The 15,943-nt window shown below is 44.4% G+C and overlaps 1 protein-coding gene and 1 non-coding gene across 2 annotated transcripts in view; one reads left to right on the top strand and one right to left on the bottom strand.

The window, feature by feature from the left end:
- Sdk1 (sidekick cell adhesion molecule 1) overlaps positions 1 to 15,943 on the top strand; it is an 898,365-nt gene that overhangs the window by 303,633 nt on the left and 578,789 nt on the right. The gene's annotated exons all lie outside the window — the stretch shown is intronic.
- On the bottom strand, positions 15,088 to 15,192 carry LOC132648195 (U6 spliceosomal RNA). The gene has a single exon (XR_009586570.1). It is a non-coding gene; the product is annotated as a U6 spliceosomal RNA (small nuclear RNA).

Below are 15,943 nucleotides of genomic sequence, written 5' to 3' on the forward strand. Positions count from 1 at the left end.
AATAATCCAGGCAAGAAATAGGGATAACAAGAAGGGCAGAGACTGGTCATGGAGTTGACCAGGGAAGCAGAATGTGGAATGGGGGAGTTAGAGATAAGGGTTTGGAGTGGGGTTGGGTGTCCGAGATGACAGGACTATTGCTGCAGGGGGAAGTAGCAAAGAGATGTGAACACATGGAAAAAGAGAAGATGCCCTTGCTAGCAGAAGAGCAGGAGAAAGCAGGAGGCAACAGAGTCCAGGACACAGAGCTGCTGAGGAGGCTTTTGATCTATTATAAGCATGGCGGCTGGTGGTAGAGGCAGGAGGATGGCAGGTTTGGAGCCTAGGGTGAGAGGTTAGATTCTAGAAAAAGTCACTGAGATCAACTACCCTTCAGTTTGAGACAGCTAGTAAGAGAATAAGGCAGAATTATAAAGCTAGGGAGGGCCAGTCCCACCAGACAAAGCACTGTTCACCTTCTTAAACTTGCTAAGGGAGGATGGGGCTCCCAGGCCCTTGTACCCCAAATTGCTGGCCCATAGTCAGATTGCCTGCAACTCCCCAGGGTGGCAGTGGGGAGAGGGAGGGTAAAGGAAGGTGTTGCCTATCAGCTCCTTTCAGCATGCAGGAGGGTTGAGGGGCTGCAATGGGATGGCCAGGACTGCGAGGCCCCAGCTCTAACCAGAATGGGTTCAGTGCTCTAAGTGGGTGTGATCGTGATGTTCAGAGGGCTGGAGAATCTGAAGTTAGATGGGCCCAGGTTAGGAAAGGTAAATTAAATGGAGCAGGACAAAAAAAAAAAAAAAGTCAAAGCAGAAGAGATTGACACCTTTAAAGATGTAGTGTAATTCTTGTCAGTGGGGAAATTAGTCTGTTTTTCTCTTAGATTTGGGATTAGCAGGTAGGTTCACATGTTGGGGCCTCTGCAATGTCTTTGTAGCTAAAGGAGACAAAGAGTATGTGGCTCTGTGATTTAGTGGGAACATTAATGAGCTTTTGGATATGCAAATGTGGACTCTAGAAAAGATGGGATGGAAGGGAGTTAAATTATACTAAAAAAAGTGAGGGGAATTGGCTGTGGGGGTGGGGTTGGTCATGGAGAGAAGCTGAGGGTGTTTGGATTAGCCAGGTTGGTATGGGCTGAGGGACTTCAGCGGGCCCCATTTGTAGAGATGCCACACTGAAGGTGCCCAGAAGGAACACTTTTGAATGGGAGTACAAGAGTGGGCAAGGGTCAGTATGGTTATCAGCAGAACCTGCCACAGGCTGAGGGCTGAGGTACGTACAAGCATTCCCAGCTCATGTGAGCAGAGGATGTGTCCTGGGGGAAGGAACAGGGTTCCATGCTTGAGACTGCCCACCACATGTGGGGAATGACCTCAGAAGCAACTTCATCCATGTCCAACAACAGAGTGCCACTGTTTTAATGTTGTGAATGCTGGACCGAAGACATTACACTTGAGTCTGCTCTTGCTACCACAGCAGAAAGGCGGCATGGCTGGAGAAGTCCTGAGTGAGCGAATGGAACAAGGGATCCCAGCTGGGGGTGTAGTTCAGCTGGCAGAGTGCTGGCCAGCATGTCTGAGCTCTGGCTTCAGTCTACCACATAACGTGAGTGTGGTGGCCCATACCTGTAACCCCTGCAGAGGCATCCACATAGCAAGTTCAAGGTCAGTCAGGCATACATGTGACACTGACTCAATTAATAAGCAAGCAAGCAAATAAATAGGAGCTCCATGGCAATATTTTTTAAGGCAGTGAGGTACAAAACAGGGTTAGCTGGCATCACGGTAGAGTCTTTGGTGTGGTGACAGGCTCTCAGAGAAGAAGAGGGATGGCAAGGTCATTGGGAGCCATGTAGAGATCAGGGTTTAACACAGTGGGTACTGGCAAGGGCCCTGTCTCAAGAAGAGTCTTACTTATATCTGAAAGCCTTGCTGAAAGGGCTCACAATGAGTCCAGAGGCAGCAAAGAAGTCCTAACGTAAAAGTGCTAAGTTGACCCAAAGGAAAAAGGACCGTGAAGACAGTAGCCAGGATGAGGCCAAAGCCTGAGGAGGAGTGAGGGAGTGTTGGATGAGGCTGGTGAGGATAGCCAGGCGTGATGTGGAAGGTATGGGAGACTCCTGCTCGTGTCCCTCAATGAGGGTAGGGGCAGGGTTTAATTAGAAGACATTGCAGACTCTGAGAGACCTGACACTACTGATCCAGGAAAGCTGCTGGCCCTAATGGGAGGAGCCCAAGGTCCCAGCTCCTGTAGTGAGGCCTGGGATGAGACTCCAACCCTTCCCAGGCTTCCTTCTTTGCAGGCTCTACATCAGCAGTTCTCAATCTTCCTGACACTGTGACCCTTTAACATAGTCCCTCATGGTGTGGTGACCCCCAACCATCAAATTATGTTGTTGCTACTTCGTAACTGTAATTTTGCTAATATTATGAATCATAATGTAAGTATCTGATATGCAGGATATCTGACATGTGACCCCAAGGGGGCCATGATCTACTAGTTGATAAGCACTGCTCTAAATAAATGGGCTGATGCCCACCTACCTTGGGAAGGACCTTGAGCGCTGGCCACTCCATTGTTCAGTTGTTTCTCTCTTCCAGAGGCATCCTAAAACACACCCTGGAATGAGTGATGCACTCCCAGGCATCCTATGACCCAGTCAGGTTTATACATCAGGGTCACCATGACACTCCCTGTTGTGTGTATTAGTTACTTATTGCTGTGACCAGACAGCTGACAAGAAGCCTATTAAAGGAAGAAAGCTGCATTTGGCTGAACATTCTGAGGAGTTATAGCCCATCGTGGCAAGAAAGTCCCAGCGACAGGAACCGGAGACATTTGGCTGGTCACATTCATGCTCAGTAAGCAAGCAGTGTGTGAACAGGAAGTGGGGCCCAGGCTGAACAACCTGAAGAGCCTGTCCCCAAGAACAGCACTTCCTCCAGCAGAGCCCTACCTCCTAATCTCTACAACTTGCCCGAACAGTACCACCCTCGGGGGGGCATGTCACATCAAGCCACATATTGGGACTTCTTGCCTTATTACCTAGTTGTCAGTGAATAAAAGCCTGTCCCCATAGCTGAAGAAGCACTGTCTTCAGGGCCGGGCCTTCTCCTGTCTGTTCTCTGTAGCTGACACAATGCCTTCCATGTACTAAGTGTTCAATAAAAATGTGTTGGCTGCTCCATTGATCCAATAAACTTATGTCTATGCCAATATAGAATTGCTCTTGGAAAGCTGTGGATAAATCAATTCTTCGTAAATTGAATCTTACTTCAGACTCAGTTGGGATGTTCAGTATTTCAAGAAAACTAGCTGAATCTTTTGTAAATCCGAGTCCCTTACCTGCTTCTCTCATTTCACTCATAAGGGAACTCCATCAAGAAGAGCTGGAATGACTTGGCACAGTCTGATTTGCCAGTCAAATACAAAGTTTCTTCAAGCAAAGTGCACACTCAGGACCAAGTACTAGAGTGATAAGCATGGTTCTGTGTGTGTGTGAGAGAGAGCGAGAGAGAGAGAGAGAGAGAGAGAGAGAGAGAGAGAGAGAGAGAGAGAGAGTATACGTGCACATATGCCTGCACATACTTGTGGAGGTCCAGGGTCAATGTCAATGTCAGGAGCTTCCCAACTTGTTTTTGAGACTAGGTTTCCTGGTGCAGCCTGGGGTCTAGTAATTGGGCAAGCCTGGCCAGCAAATCCTAGGGATCCTCCTGTCTCTGCCCCCAACATTGAAATTACACACACACAACCTTATGCTCAGCTATTTTAATAGTTTCTAGAGGAGTAAACACAGGTCCCCATACTTATCCGACAAGACCTCATCTGACTCCAGGCTCAGCTGTGGCACTTATCACATTAGCCAATAATACTGTGCTGCCTGGAGTACTTGCTTGTACTTTGTTTAAGTTAAAACATTATTTGAACAGTACGCTAATGGCTAGAGCCTGTACTGAACTGCTTTGTAACCTATGACAAGGTAAAAATAAAAAGGGAAAGAACAGAAAACTCTTCTGGCCAAGAAAATTCACTTCCTCCAAATCCAGCTCTAAGCGTTTCTCCTGTGATGTGTGCGCCCATGATGAATGTTCTGGAAGAGCGCCAGGTCACAGGGTCCTGCAGGGTGTGTTCTTAGATTCACGATTGAGGTGATGAAAACCTTTTCAGTCAGTGGCTTAGTGTTAAGCATAAGAGAGATGTGGGGAAAGATTTAGTGAAACCTTTGGACACCTTCCTGATTGAATTATTCATTTTAAATTGATTGGGTTTTTATCAACATCTGTATTGGGTTGATTTAGTTTCTGCTTGCTGTGTTCTAGAATGAAGTAATTTATTAGATGTGGGGGTTTGGGGAAAAAAAAGAATAAAGTTACTTTGGATCTGAATTTTGGACAATCCAAATAACAGAAATAAAAGAATTGGTGTCCACATTTAATCTCCTCTCCTTTTTCTCTTTAGTCCCTCCTGCTTCAGCTTTTCACAAATGCCTTTAGATGCTGCAAAAGAAACTTGATGATGTGGAGTGTATCAGAGCTAGCTAGTTTGATATTAAATCACTAGATTCTCTCAAGCTGTGAGGTTGAAAATTTTATCCCCACTTTGCAGATAGGAGAACTGAGGCTCAACAGGATAAAGAAGCTTGAGCATAGTTAAAATGGATGGGTAGGTGGCAGGGTGAGGACTCTTCTTTGTTGCCAGCAGCCTTCCACAGCTCCTATATGGTCCTGTGGTTTAGCACAGCCCCATCTCTCCTATCAACCAGTACCTTCCCGCCTTCCATGTGCCTCCCTGATGCCCAGCAGCCTTCCCATCCCCTCCCATGCCTCCTCCCATGCTCACCAGCAGCCCTTTGTCCACCTCTAATTCCCTGCCCACCGGCTCCTCTCTATCCACCATAATTCCCTGCCCACAGGTCCTCTCCACACCCCCATAACTCCCTGACAACCAGCCTCCTTCTATGCCCCTCCACCCCCCTAATTCCCCATCTGCCAGTACCCTCCACGCCCCATGTGCCCTCATTTCATTTTTACATGTATTCCATTAGCAGTTATTACTATTGTTTTTGAAGTCATGATTTACATAGTAACCTCTTGAATAAATGTACTGTTAGACCAATCGGAACAGCAAGAAAGATGGACTCTTTAGATTATCGGTGTTCTCTGTCTTATGAAGCACAGCCTCCACTTAACCGGAACTGTTTGCTTCCCCGTGTGTTTTTGTAGCACTTGCCTGTGGCTGTGGCAGCGATGGGAAAATTTGTCTTCCTGGTAACTCAGTGCCAGCATTAGGGGATGAGGATAAATGTCAGTTCTGAGGCAGGTAGCTTCAGGCCTGCCTCCCAGACCTGCGGGTTTCTGCTCAGCTTCCTTGCCTGCCACTGGTTCTCTATTGTACTGCTGAGTAGTGATTTGAAGTAAAGAAGATAAATTTTAACTTTTACCTTCCTGCCTGTTCCAGTTTCTGTTTATCCTTTATGGAGGTGTGAAGGCTACTGCTACAGGCATTATGGAAGGCAGATGATGGAGGATCTGGAAAGTCCCAGTCTGCCGAACAAAGCTCTGATGTTTCTAAATGCTCTAACAAAGTCAATGTAACGGGCAAACACGGGATCGGCAACTTAAGATATTCTATTTAGTGTCGAGAAAATTCATGTTAATATGTTTGAATCACTAAATCATAGTAATTTCTTGCTTTATGCAACAGAGACTTATTAATTACAATCAGGAGACTTTGGGGGAAGATTGCTAGGTTTTGGCATCTTCTGCATTTTTAGAGGTTTAAATTTCTGTGTTTTAACATTTGGCTTCAGAGTTATCCCAGGAAGGCAGTGTTGATCAACTTTCAGGCGACCCACACCGCTGCCCTTTGACCTTGCAGTTCTTGTGTTTTAGATGGCAGTTTCAGTGAGGGTTACCTCTTTCCTTTCACAGCAGCATCATAGTACTGAGGGCCAGAACCTAAGGTTTTGAAAGCTCCGGGTGGAGCCCTTTAAACTGCTCTGAGCCTGTAGGGCATGGCTGGCCCTGCTTACTTCAGAGCTTTCATCTGACTGGCAGAAACAGGATCACTGGCCGCCTAGGGAGCCCTGGCTGTTAGAAACATCTTCCTGTATGCCCTTCATGTGCCTGCCCAGAGGCCTGGCATTGGGCACCTTGTGAAAGTCATGAGGTTGAAGGAATACTTCACCCAGGCTAATCATGCTGACACTCAGAAACGCCACAGCAATCTCGAGGCTCCTCTAAACGGTTGTACAATGAGCCGTTTTGATAGTGGCGGCGGGGAAGGTTTCTTGGTGGACTCTGCAGTGGCCCAGTGGGCTCTGATAACTAGGAAAATGTTACTGATTAATATGAGCCCCCAGGAGCTGGGCCCTGTCCACCACCATACTCATTTGCATGTGGGAACAGTGCATGTGTTGCTTTTTCTTCACACAGCAAACAGGAAGCTTATTTTTAAAAAAAGTACTTGCGATATTTGGAGCTGAGAGATAGTTCAGTCAGTGCTCACTGTGCAAGGATGGGGACTTGAGTACAGGTCCCTACCCCCTGTACAAAGGCCAAAGAGTGATGGTATATTCCCGTAATCCTAGCTCTGCAGAAGCGGAGACCAGAGGATTCCTGGCTTGGCTGGTCGTCCATATTCAGTGAGAGACATGGTCTCAAAAAATAAAACAAAAGAAAAAGAAAAAAAAAAAGAAAATTTCAGGAAGATACTGGATGTAGAACCCCTGGCATCCATAAGTCTGTCACACATATCACACACACGCAACTGCACACATCCAAGCATGCATGTGCGCGCACACACACACACACACACACTGCGTACAAAGGCGAGCCTTCAGTGGCCATGGGGTGTTAAGGTCAGATTCCACAAACCCAGGGTGCTTTGCAGAATCACTGAAGGACTGGTGTAAGTACATATCCACCGAAGGCTGCTTTGCCTGATGCTCTGATAGAGACCGCAAACAGGACTGTTGACGGCCTCATACAGGACCACTGAATATGATTTTACTATTTGTGGACAAGAATTGTGCATTGAGGGGAAGGCCTGTGTATCACTGTCTGCTCTATTTTTGGATGTAATGGAGAAAGTATTTCAGCCTGATTACTGCCTGTGGAGTGAGAAATCTCTTCTTCTTTGTCTGGCCACCTGCTGCTACTTTATTTCCTTAGCACTCCTTCAGTCATTATAAGAGTCACCCAACAGTTTGAAATCAAAGTGATGTCTCACTATAGAATGTCAGCATTCTATTGTAAAAGATTATGCACCGTTTTAAAATATAATTGCCAAGCCCCCCACACCTTCCAGTCAAAACCCTTGCAAAATGAGAAGCAGCCTTTGCGGTTCAGGCCTTGCAAATCTGAGATGTTGCTTTCTCCTTTAGGCTGGAATAATGGTCCAGATAATTATAACTTCACTCCTTGCCCTTTTCTCTCTCTACCTCCCAGCCATTCTCACGACATTTTAATGACGCCGTTGGTGTGTGTCTCTGTTGATGAATTCTGCCAGGGAAGGTTATTTATTTATTTTCTTCCCTGAGCTGCATTTTATCCTCTGTTTACTTATCTTGGTGTTCTGTTTCCTTTCTCCACTGCTCCCAGACATCCTTTTCCTTGCCATTGTGTAATGCACAGCAGGCCGGTGAAGTGCGGAGGCTCATTGCGTGGGTAAATGTCACAGCTTCATGCAAAGAGCCTGGCCAGATCTTAGCAACTCCAGAAATGGCTCACGAGGCCACAACTTAACATTTTATCTCATTCTCAGATGCGATGTGTTTACGATATGGTTCTGAATCAGGGAAAGTGGTTTTGAATGTGTGGTATATTAATGCCCCTGAGGTCAAGCTGAAATCTAGCCAGCGGCTTTCCCAGAGTCCATGTCCTGCTGCCCTCCCCTGGCTGCAGGGCCCTGGCAACTGAGACAGTTATGGACACTGCTGATATGTGGGAGGAAAGCAAGTTGCAGCTAGAACTAAGTGAAAATGCAGGTGAGAGTCTTGCCTCTGCCTTTGCTGGCAGGTGTTAGAGCTGACCTGTGCTATGATAGCAGGCTCCTGTGCAGTGCTCTTCTCAGGGATCTTACTCATTTTACCGTTAGCTTATGAGGAATTTCAGAAGGCCAGAGAAATGGCTCAGTGGTTGAGAGCCTTGCTGCTCTTACCAAAGACCTGAATTTGGTTTCCAGCACTCCCAACAGACTGCTACTGCCTGTGATTCCAGCTCCGGGGGGACCGCTGCCCTCTTCTGGCCTCTGTGGGCATCTGTACACACATGGGTGTGCATTCCATAAAGCAGGCATATAAATATACCTGCACATAAATAAAAACTAAATAAAAATTAATCTCAAAATGCAGGGATTGTTAAGGAAGAAAGAGAGAAAGAAAGAAAGAAAGAAAGAAAGAAAGAAAGAAAGAAAGAAGGAAGGAAGGAAGGAAGGAAGGAAGGAAGGAAGGAAGGAAGGAAAAAGGGGAGGGAAGGACTGGGGACACAGTGGGTAGAGTGCTTGCCTCGCATGCGCTGTAGCCCTGAGTTTCTTCCCCAGCACAGCATAAACTGTAGTAGTAGCATACAACTACAATCCCAGTGGTAGTGAGGTCAGAGCAGGAGAATAAAAAATCATCCACATCCAAGGTCATCCTCAGCTACAAAGTGGCTTAAGAGGCCAGCCTGGGCTATATGAGATTCTGTCTCAAAAACCCACAGCAAATAACAGCCTATGGTAATCTTTGTCAGGACTTTGGAAAGGGTATTTTTCTCCACTCTCCTGCATGTGCCTTTCCCTGTGGGAGCACTGGAGAAACATTGTGTATACCCCCTACCTCCTTTTGTCCCTGATTCAGGAATGGTATGCAATCCAGTTGAGCATGACCTAATTTTGCTTTAGTCAGAGGCGCTGGTCGCTGGGAATGAATGTGTTCAGCTCATTCTGAAATAATTCCACTTCTTTGGATGATAATTATTTTGAAGGGAAGTTTGAAAACTCTCCAGTCGTTTTTCTCTTCCTGTCTTCAGGTTGCATGAACCAGGCTCTTCTAAGGTCCTGGTACCGGAGAAACCTGCCTCTGATGCTGGGGGAACCTCTGAGCTTTGGGGAAACCACCCATACTGCAGCCAGCGGTTTCTCTCTCATCATTTATCTTCCCCTGGTGACTGGCCACTGCTCATGCCCAGACAGAGCCTTTCTGTGTCTGTAGTTCAGGTGACATATGTGTGACAGCTTCCCTGGCATTAGTCCTGGCCCCGCCTCCTCCTGGCTGTGGCCCCAGTGGGCAGATTCTGCAACCCTGACATGCCTCAGTTTCCTCAACTATATAAGAATTGAGATGATAAGGACTTACATCTGCCACAGATACTGCTATTTTCTAAATGTGATGTTCTAACAGATATGTGGAGACACAATTTACGGCTGTAAAGTCCAACTGTGTAAAGCTCATCATTGAAGCTTTTGATATATTTGCAGAGCCATATGTGCCACAGTCACTATGCCCTAATTTTCAATGTTCCCAAGAGAAACGTTTTACCTACAGCACACAGTTGTCACACCCTCATTTACTTCTGCCCCACGCCCTGCTTTGCAGCCCACCGTCCAGCAGCCACTAATTTACTTTGTCCATATGGATTCACTTAGTTCAACCTTCATATGGACGCAGTCACGGAGTGTGCGGCCCTCTGCCGTTCACCTCTCTTACCGCAGCGTTGTCACGATACATCTCTGTCCTGCTGGTGGGGACTGAACCCACAGCCTTGCACATGCTGGCGACGGCGCATTGCCTCTCGGCGGCAGACCTTGCATTCAGTGCATTTGGGTTGCGTCCACTTTTGCTGTGGATTCTGTACTGATGGATCTTGGTGCATGAGCCTTCTTTATGTGGACAGCCCTCTCTCTACACTGTGGAGTAAACTTCCTGGGTCACGGGGTCACCTACCTAATACGTAACATGTTGAACGAATGCTCCCCGTCCAGATTTTGCTCATGATATTGGAGGATTCTAGCCCCCTTCCTGGCTCCCCAGGACTTGTCTTCCAGCCGTAGATGTTTTAGTGGGTGGTTTTGAGGTACAGTACCTCACTAAATATGGTTTTGATTTGCATTTTGTTAGTGACAGGACACATTATATATGCTTATTAGCCTAAGTGTACTATTTACAAAAAAAAAAGCATGTTTTCTGACATTACATAGTTTTAGGAAATGACAGTCATTGGGTTTGTGAAATTTACAGCCATGAGAAGAGGATGGCTCTCCAGACCTACTTAAGGTTGTGCACCAGAATCTCATTAAAAGAAAGAGCCAGTTATAGGTAAGCCCGGATGATTTGATGGGTAATGTTCAGCCAGCTTCCTAGAGCGTTACATATAGAAAAGGCCACTGTGTCTGACCTGAACGCCTTGATTTGTATTTCAGTTTTTTAAAACTATGGTCTCTGGTGGCACCATCACACGTCTTGGCTTGTTCTCGGGAATACGTAGGTGCAAGTTAGAATCCAACACAATTTTCTCCTATTTCTGTTTTGTTTTGTTTTTTTAATTTTACTTTTTGTTGTTTTGCCCGAATGCTGTGTTTTTGTCAGCTAGCCAGTTAACACTGGTCTTCCTGTCTTGCAGACTTCAAGCTGTTTTGCTTGTAGGCTATTTAATGTAATCATCTTTCTGCCACGTTGTATGTTCCTTGGATGGACTTAATGTGATGACTGTCTGGGGCCATTTCTCTGAGAATGGTCACTGGTGAGAAGCTTGTGTATGCTGTTTTTGGATTTGGGAACTGAAGTATGCAGTGCTTCTCAGTCAGAAAAGTTTGCCCCTGTTGCGAGGGTAAGCATAGTCACTTTCACAGTGCAAGGTGTTAGAGTTAATTAGACTGCAGGAGTTTGACCTTAACTTCACATCTTCTTTCTTTGTGACCTTCAACAAGTCAACAGTTGTCTGACTCATTGAAATATATATCACACACATATATACATGTGTATGTGTACACACACACACACACACACACACACACACACACACACTCAGCAAGCCAGCTAAGCAGTGAAGATCTGTACGCAGCTGATCCAAGGGTGGGGCTTCTAGGATTCTTAAATCAATGATCTCCTTATGGGGATATTTCTTCCTCACATCTCCTTCATCATCTTCAGGTAAACCAGCCTTCCTGAGTGGTAGGCCAGGTGAATTGACAGGCTCAGTTGAATTAATTCTCAGGGAGGAGAGAATCATCTGTAATATTCTAACCTTTGGAGCAGATCAGAATGTCACATGCACACCCTCCCCCAGGGCCGGAGGTGGACTCAGATTCCATTCTTTTGACCAGAAGAAAATAGTTTTCCCTTTATAGGCCTAAACAAAGTCTTGCAAATTCCACCTTCTGTCAAATTATTTTAAAAACCAAGAACAAATAATTGTATTGTTTCTCTTTCTAGTATAACCATGGAAATGAGAGGTAGGGTCCAAAACTGACCATGAGGAAGGACTCTATCCATTCTTGCAAATAATATATGAGAGTTGCAGTTCTATGCATATTTGTATGAATTTGGTGCTGTCTTTATTTTAATTTTGCAATCACAGTCTATGGTCATACAGGGTAGACTCCTTCCTGTCTACCCTGGGCACTTGTCTGTCTCCATTTCAGATGTGCAAGTGTGAACTTATTTATCCTTATCATTTTCATTTGTCTTCCTTGTCAGTGGGGGAATAGGCGTTCTTTCTGTAATCAGATAAAAATTAACGTACAATATATGATCAGAATGATTTCTCCTGAGGCCAGGTGAATGGCTCAGCAGGTAAAAGCACTTGCTGTTCTTCCAGAACATACAAGCTCGGTTCCCAGCGCCCACTTTGGGCAGCTCATAAAGGCCAGTACCTCTATCTCAGGGGATCAGCATACTCCTCTGTACTACAAGACTTCCTGAACTCCCAGGTACAAGCCCACACACAGATGCACATGCATAAAAATAAAATAATCATTTTTAAAAGGAGAATGACTTTCTCTCCTTTTTCCCTATTAGTAATACATTTGTTTACAATTTTATTTTGAGGCAACTGTAGATTTGTGTGCAATTGTTAGAAACAATACACAGAGGCCCTTGTACTTTAATACTTTTTAATCAGATTTCTCCAGTGGCACTATAAATTTGTAGTCTGATGTATATATTTATAAATATAAATCATAAAATGTGTTACTTACAAAATTATAAAATCTCAACCAGGCCAACTGATATCTGAGTCATCATCTGAAGAACATTTGCCTGTTTCACCCACTTATTTTTGTTAATCATCCCCTTGCTCCAATTTTCTGGTGACCACTAATACCTATTTCTATAATGCTGGTATTTTAAGAATATTATATAGAATGAGTCATAGTTTGTGTCATCTTTCCTCACTCTGCAAAATGGCCTGCAGATCTATCCAGCTTGCTGGCTCTAATCTGTTTTCTTTCATTACCAGTGCTAAGTGTCCCTTGCTGCGGGTGTCCTGCAGTGTATAGCCTCTCACCTTTGGAAGGATGCCTGGCTTCAGGCCAGTTTTACCTGTAGGGACTAAAACTGCTATAAACACCGAGCACAGGTTTTTGTGTGAACATATGTCTGTGGAACAAATGCCCATGAGCGCAGTTACAGGGCCGCTGGAGGTGCCTGTCTAGCTTCATGAGAAAGCACCAATTTGTTTCCTGAACGATACAGTCAGCAAACACTTTACTCACCCACCAGCTGTATGTGAATGACCTCGAGCCTTACGCTGTTATGAGCATGGGTGATGCACCAACAACAGTTCAGCCATTCCAAAAAGTCTGCAGTGGGAGCACATGGTAGTTGATTTTTTTAAAATTAATTTTATTTTGTGTGTGCAAGCACGCATGCACACGTGTTGAAATACTGGTAGAGTCCAAAAGAGGGTGAGAGAGCTGAAGTTAACAGGCAGTTGTTGATTGTGCTGGGAGGCAAATGAAGGTCTTCTTCAAGAGCAGTCTTAACTGCTGAGCCGTCTCCAGCCCTTACCATGTGGTAGTTTTAGTTCAAATTTCTCTCATGGATAAGGGTGCCGACAACTTTCATGTGCTCATTTCCCGCCTGTAGCTCCTCTGCAATGGATCCTTTGTTCTTGTATCTTCTCACTTTCTGTTTGCTTGGACTTTGCTGTTGGGTTTTGAGGAGTCCAGTCTTTCTCCAGGTTTGCATGTGTACATACTCCCCCCTCTGCCCTTCCACTTATGCTCATCAGTCTCTACCTCTTCTCTGTATGGTCTTTAGCAGAGTGACTATTTTCCAAGTTGTCTATTCTTTAATATAGCATGCTTTTATTTATTGTCTTTAAATTATACACATGTGTTTGTGCATACGTATGTGCACATGTAGGTGCCCACAGAGTCCATAAGAGAGTGTCAGATGCCCTGAAGATGCAGCTCCGAGGGTTTGGGAGCCATCTGATGTGAGTGCTGCGTACTGAACTCGGGTCGTTTGCAAAAGCAGCAAATGCTTCTAACCACTGAGTCACCCCCTCTCCTGCCACCCTGCAGCCTTCTTTTTCTACTCCTAAGACTGTGTGCCTAGTGGTTTCCAGAGTTGTTTTCCTCATGCTTGATATTTTCCTAAAAATTTTGTAGTTTGGCATTCATGTCCATGGTCCATTTTAAGTTGATATTGCATGCAATATGAAGATTAGATGGAGTTTTGTTCTTTTGCCTTCTGGGTTTTTAAGTTGGTTCTAATGGCTTTCATTTTAGAGGCTGTCCTCCCTCTACTGAGTTTGCTTTTCACCCTTGTCAGAAGTCACTTGGTTGTCTGTCTTGTGTCTGGCCTTTCCTGTGCTCCCCAATCTATTTCTTTGACCCCTCTGTCAGTACCAGGCCAGCTTTATTACTGTGGCTGTAGACTAAGCCTTCACATCAAGACGAGCAATTTTCTCCCATTTTATTCCTTTTCAAAATTGTCTTAGATAGCCTAGATTTTTTTTTTTTTTTGCCTTCTCATATAAACTTTAGAATAACCTTGTGCATATCAATGGCAATTCTTCCCGGTATTTTAACAGACTTCCATTAACTTTTATGGTGTAGTTATACAGATTTGACAACTTTACTGTCTCTGCTCTTTCAGTCCATGAACACGAATGTCTTCCCATGTGTTTAGATTTACCTTAAATTTCTTTTTTGAAAGATTTTTCATTTTTTATTTGTGTGTGCACATGTGTGCATGTACACACATGTGCAGGTGCTTGGGGAGGCCAGCAGATGGCGTCAGATCCTCCTAGAACAAGGGTTACAGGCAGTTGTGAGCTGACTGCATTTGTAAGCACTATAGGAATGCTAGGAACCTCTTTAAAAACAGCAAGGGTTCTTAATTGCTGAGCTGTCTTTTTCAGCCCCTTCTCTTTATTTGATTTCTGAAATCAGAACTTTATAATTTCCAGCAGATCATCCTTTTAAAACTAAGTGCTCCCATTATTGGTGGTGGTATTTGTGGTTTCACATGTCTTGCTTTGTCTTTAGCATGTTTGTTGTTTGTGAACACGACCCTTGACTGTGCTCATCTGTAGAGTCTTGTCTGGTTCTGTGCTATTCAGAAGGCCTGTGTGTGCTATCTTCTTTGGGATTGCCTATATAGAAAACAGAGTTTTCTATAAACAGGAACACTTGCATTTCTTCCTTCTGAAATATGTCTTTTATTCATGTTTTTCTTCCTTCTTCCAGTGGACAGGCCTTCCTGTAATATAATGATCAGGGCTGACATCCTTGAGTGACTAGACATTCAGGTTTGAACACTGATTAGATGTAGGGTTTTGCAATGTTCTGCATGAGATTAAGAGTGTTCCATTTGTTCCCAGTTGCTGAAGGTTCTTTGTGTTTTTAAAATCAAGAAGGTTGAATCTTGTCAGTTTCTTTCTGCTTCATTTGATAGATAAATAATGCTTTTGTCCCATTCATACAGCAGATTATGCTAAGGTTTGTATTGAACTAGCCTTGCATACTTCAAATATCCCCATTTTGGGTACATTACTGAGTTCTATTAACTAATATATTTTTAATAACCCTATTTTCAAATTAAAATAATCACATTATGTTTTAAAATACTGTTATTAACTCTTTGAGAATTTCATACTGTTTTGATCATATTAAGACAATATGGAGCACTTCACTTATTTGTGTCATTCTTGGGAAAGGGCCATGCAAAACTCTTCTGTATCATTCTGATTTCAGTACGCGTACCGCCAAAGCAAGCACAAAATAAGGCAATCTTGAAAGTTCTATTTATTTTCCTACATATTTAGTCACATGGGGAGTGTAGGCTTAAATGTGTCACCGTGTGTATAGAGGTCAGAGCACAACCATGAGAGTCACTTCTCTTCTACCACATGGATCCTGGAAGTCCTACTCAGCTCAGCAGGCTTGGTGGCAAGCACCTTTGTCCGCTGCCTTCGTGCCAGCTCCGACTTGCTGATCTTTTTATTGAGGGTTTTTATATCTAAGTTCATAAGTGCTATCTATCTGTCTATGATTTCTTAGTTTGCCTTTGTCAGGATTTTACAGCAGGCGTTACGACACTCTAGAATGTCCTTTCCTCTTTCTGAGCAAGATCCCTTAGTTTGATGGGAAGTCTTAACAGTAGAGGAAACCTCTGGGGACCCACAGCGTCTATAGGTGCTCTATTCAGAAGCCGTCCAGGAAGGACTTCATTTCTTTGCCTGTTACAGGACTCTCTGGGCTGGTCCATTTTACATGAAGTTTACAGCCACTGCTGTCTGGGAATTGGTTTCTTTCTATCTTCTAAGATGCCAACTTTATGAGCTTGAACTTTTCTGTAGTGTCCTGATGGCCTTGGGACTTCAGTGACACCTCTTCTTGCTGATTCTCTTACCCCACCACAGTTTTTGGTCTTGCTTGTGTTCAGCTCCTGCCTCCCCAGCCCTCTGATGAGCCAATGTTTTGGATCTGTTGAATCTTGCTTTGGGTTTATTTTAATTTTTGAGGTAGA

This window comes from Meriones unguiculatus, chromosome 15 (assembly GCF_030254825.1).
Source record: "Meriones unguiculatus strain TT.TT164.6M chromosome 15, Bangor_MerUng_6.1, whole genome shotgun sequence".
Lineage (NCBI taxonomy): Eukaryota > Metazoa > Chordata > Mammalia > Rodentia > Muridae > Meriones > Meriones unguiculatus.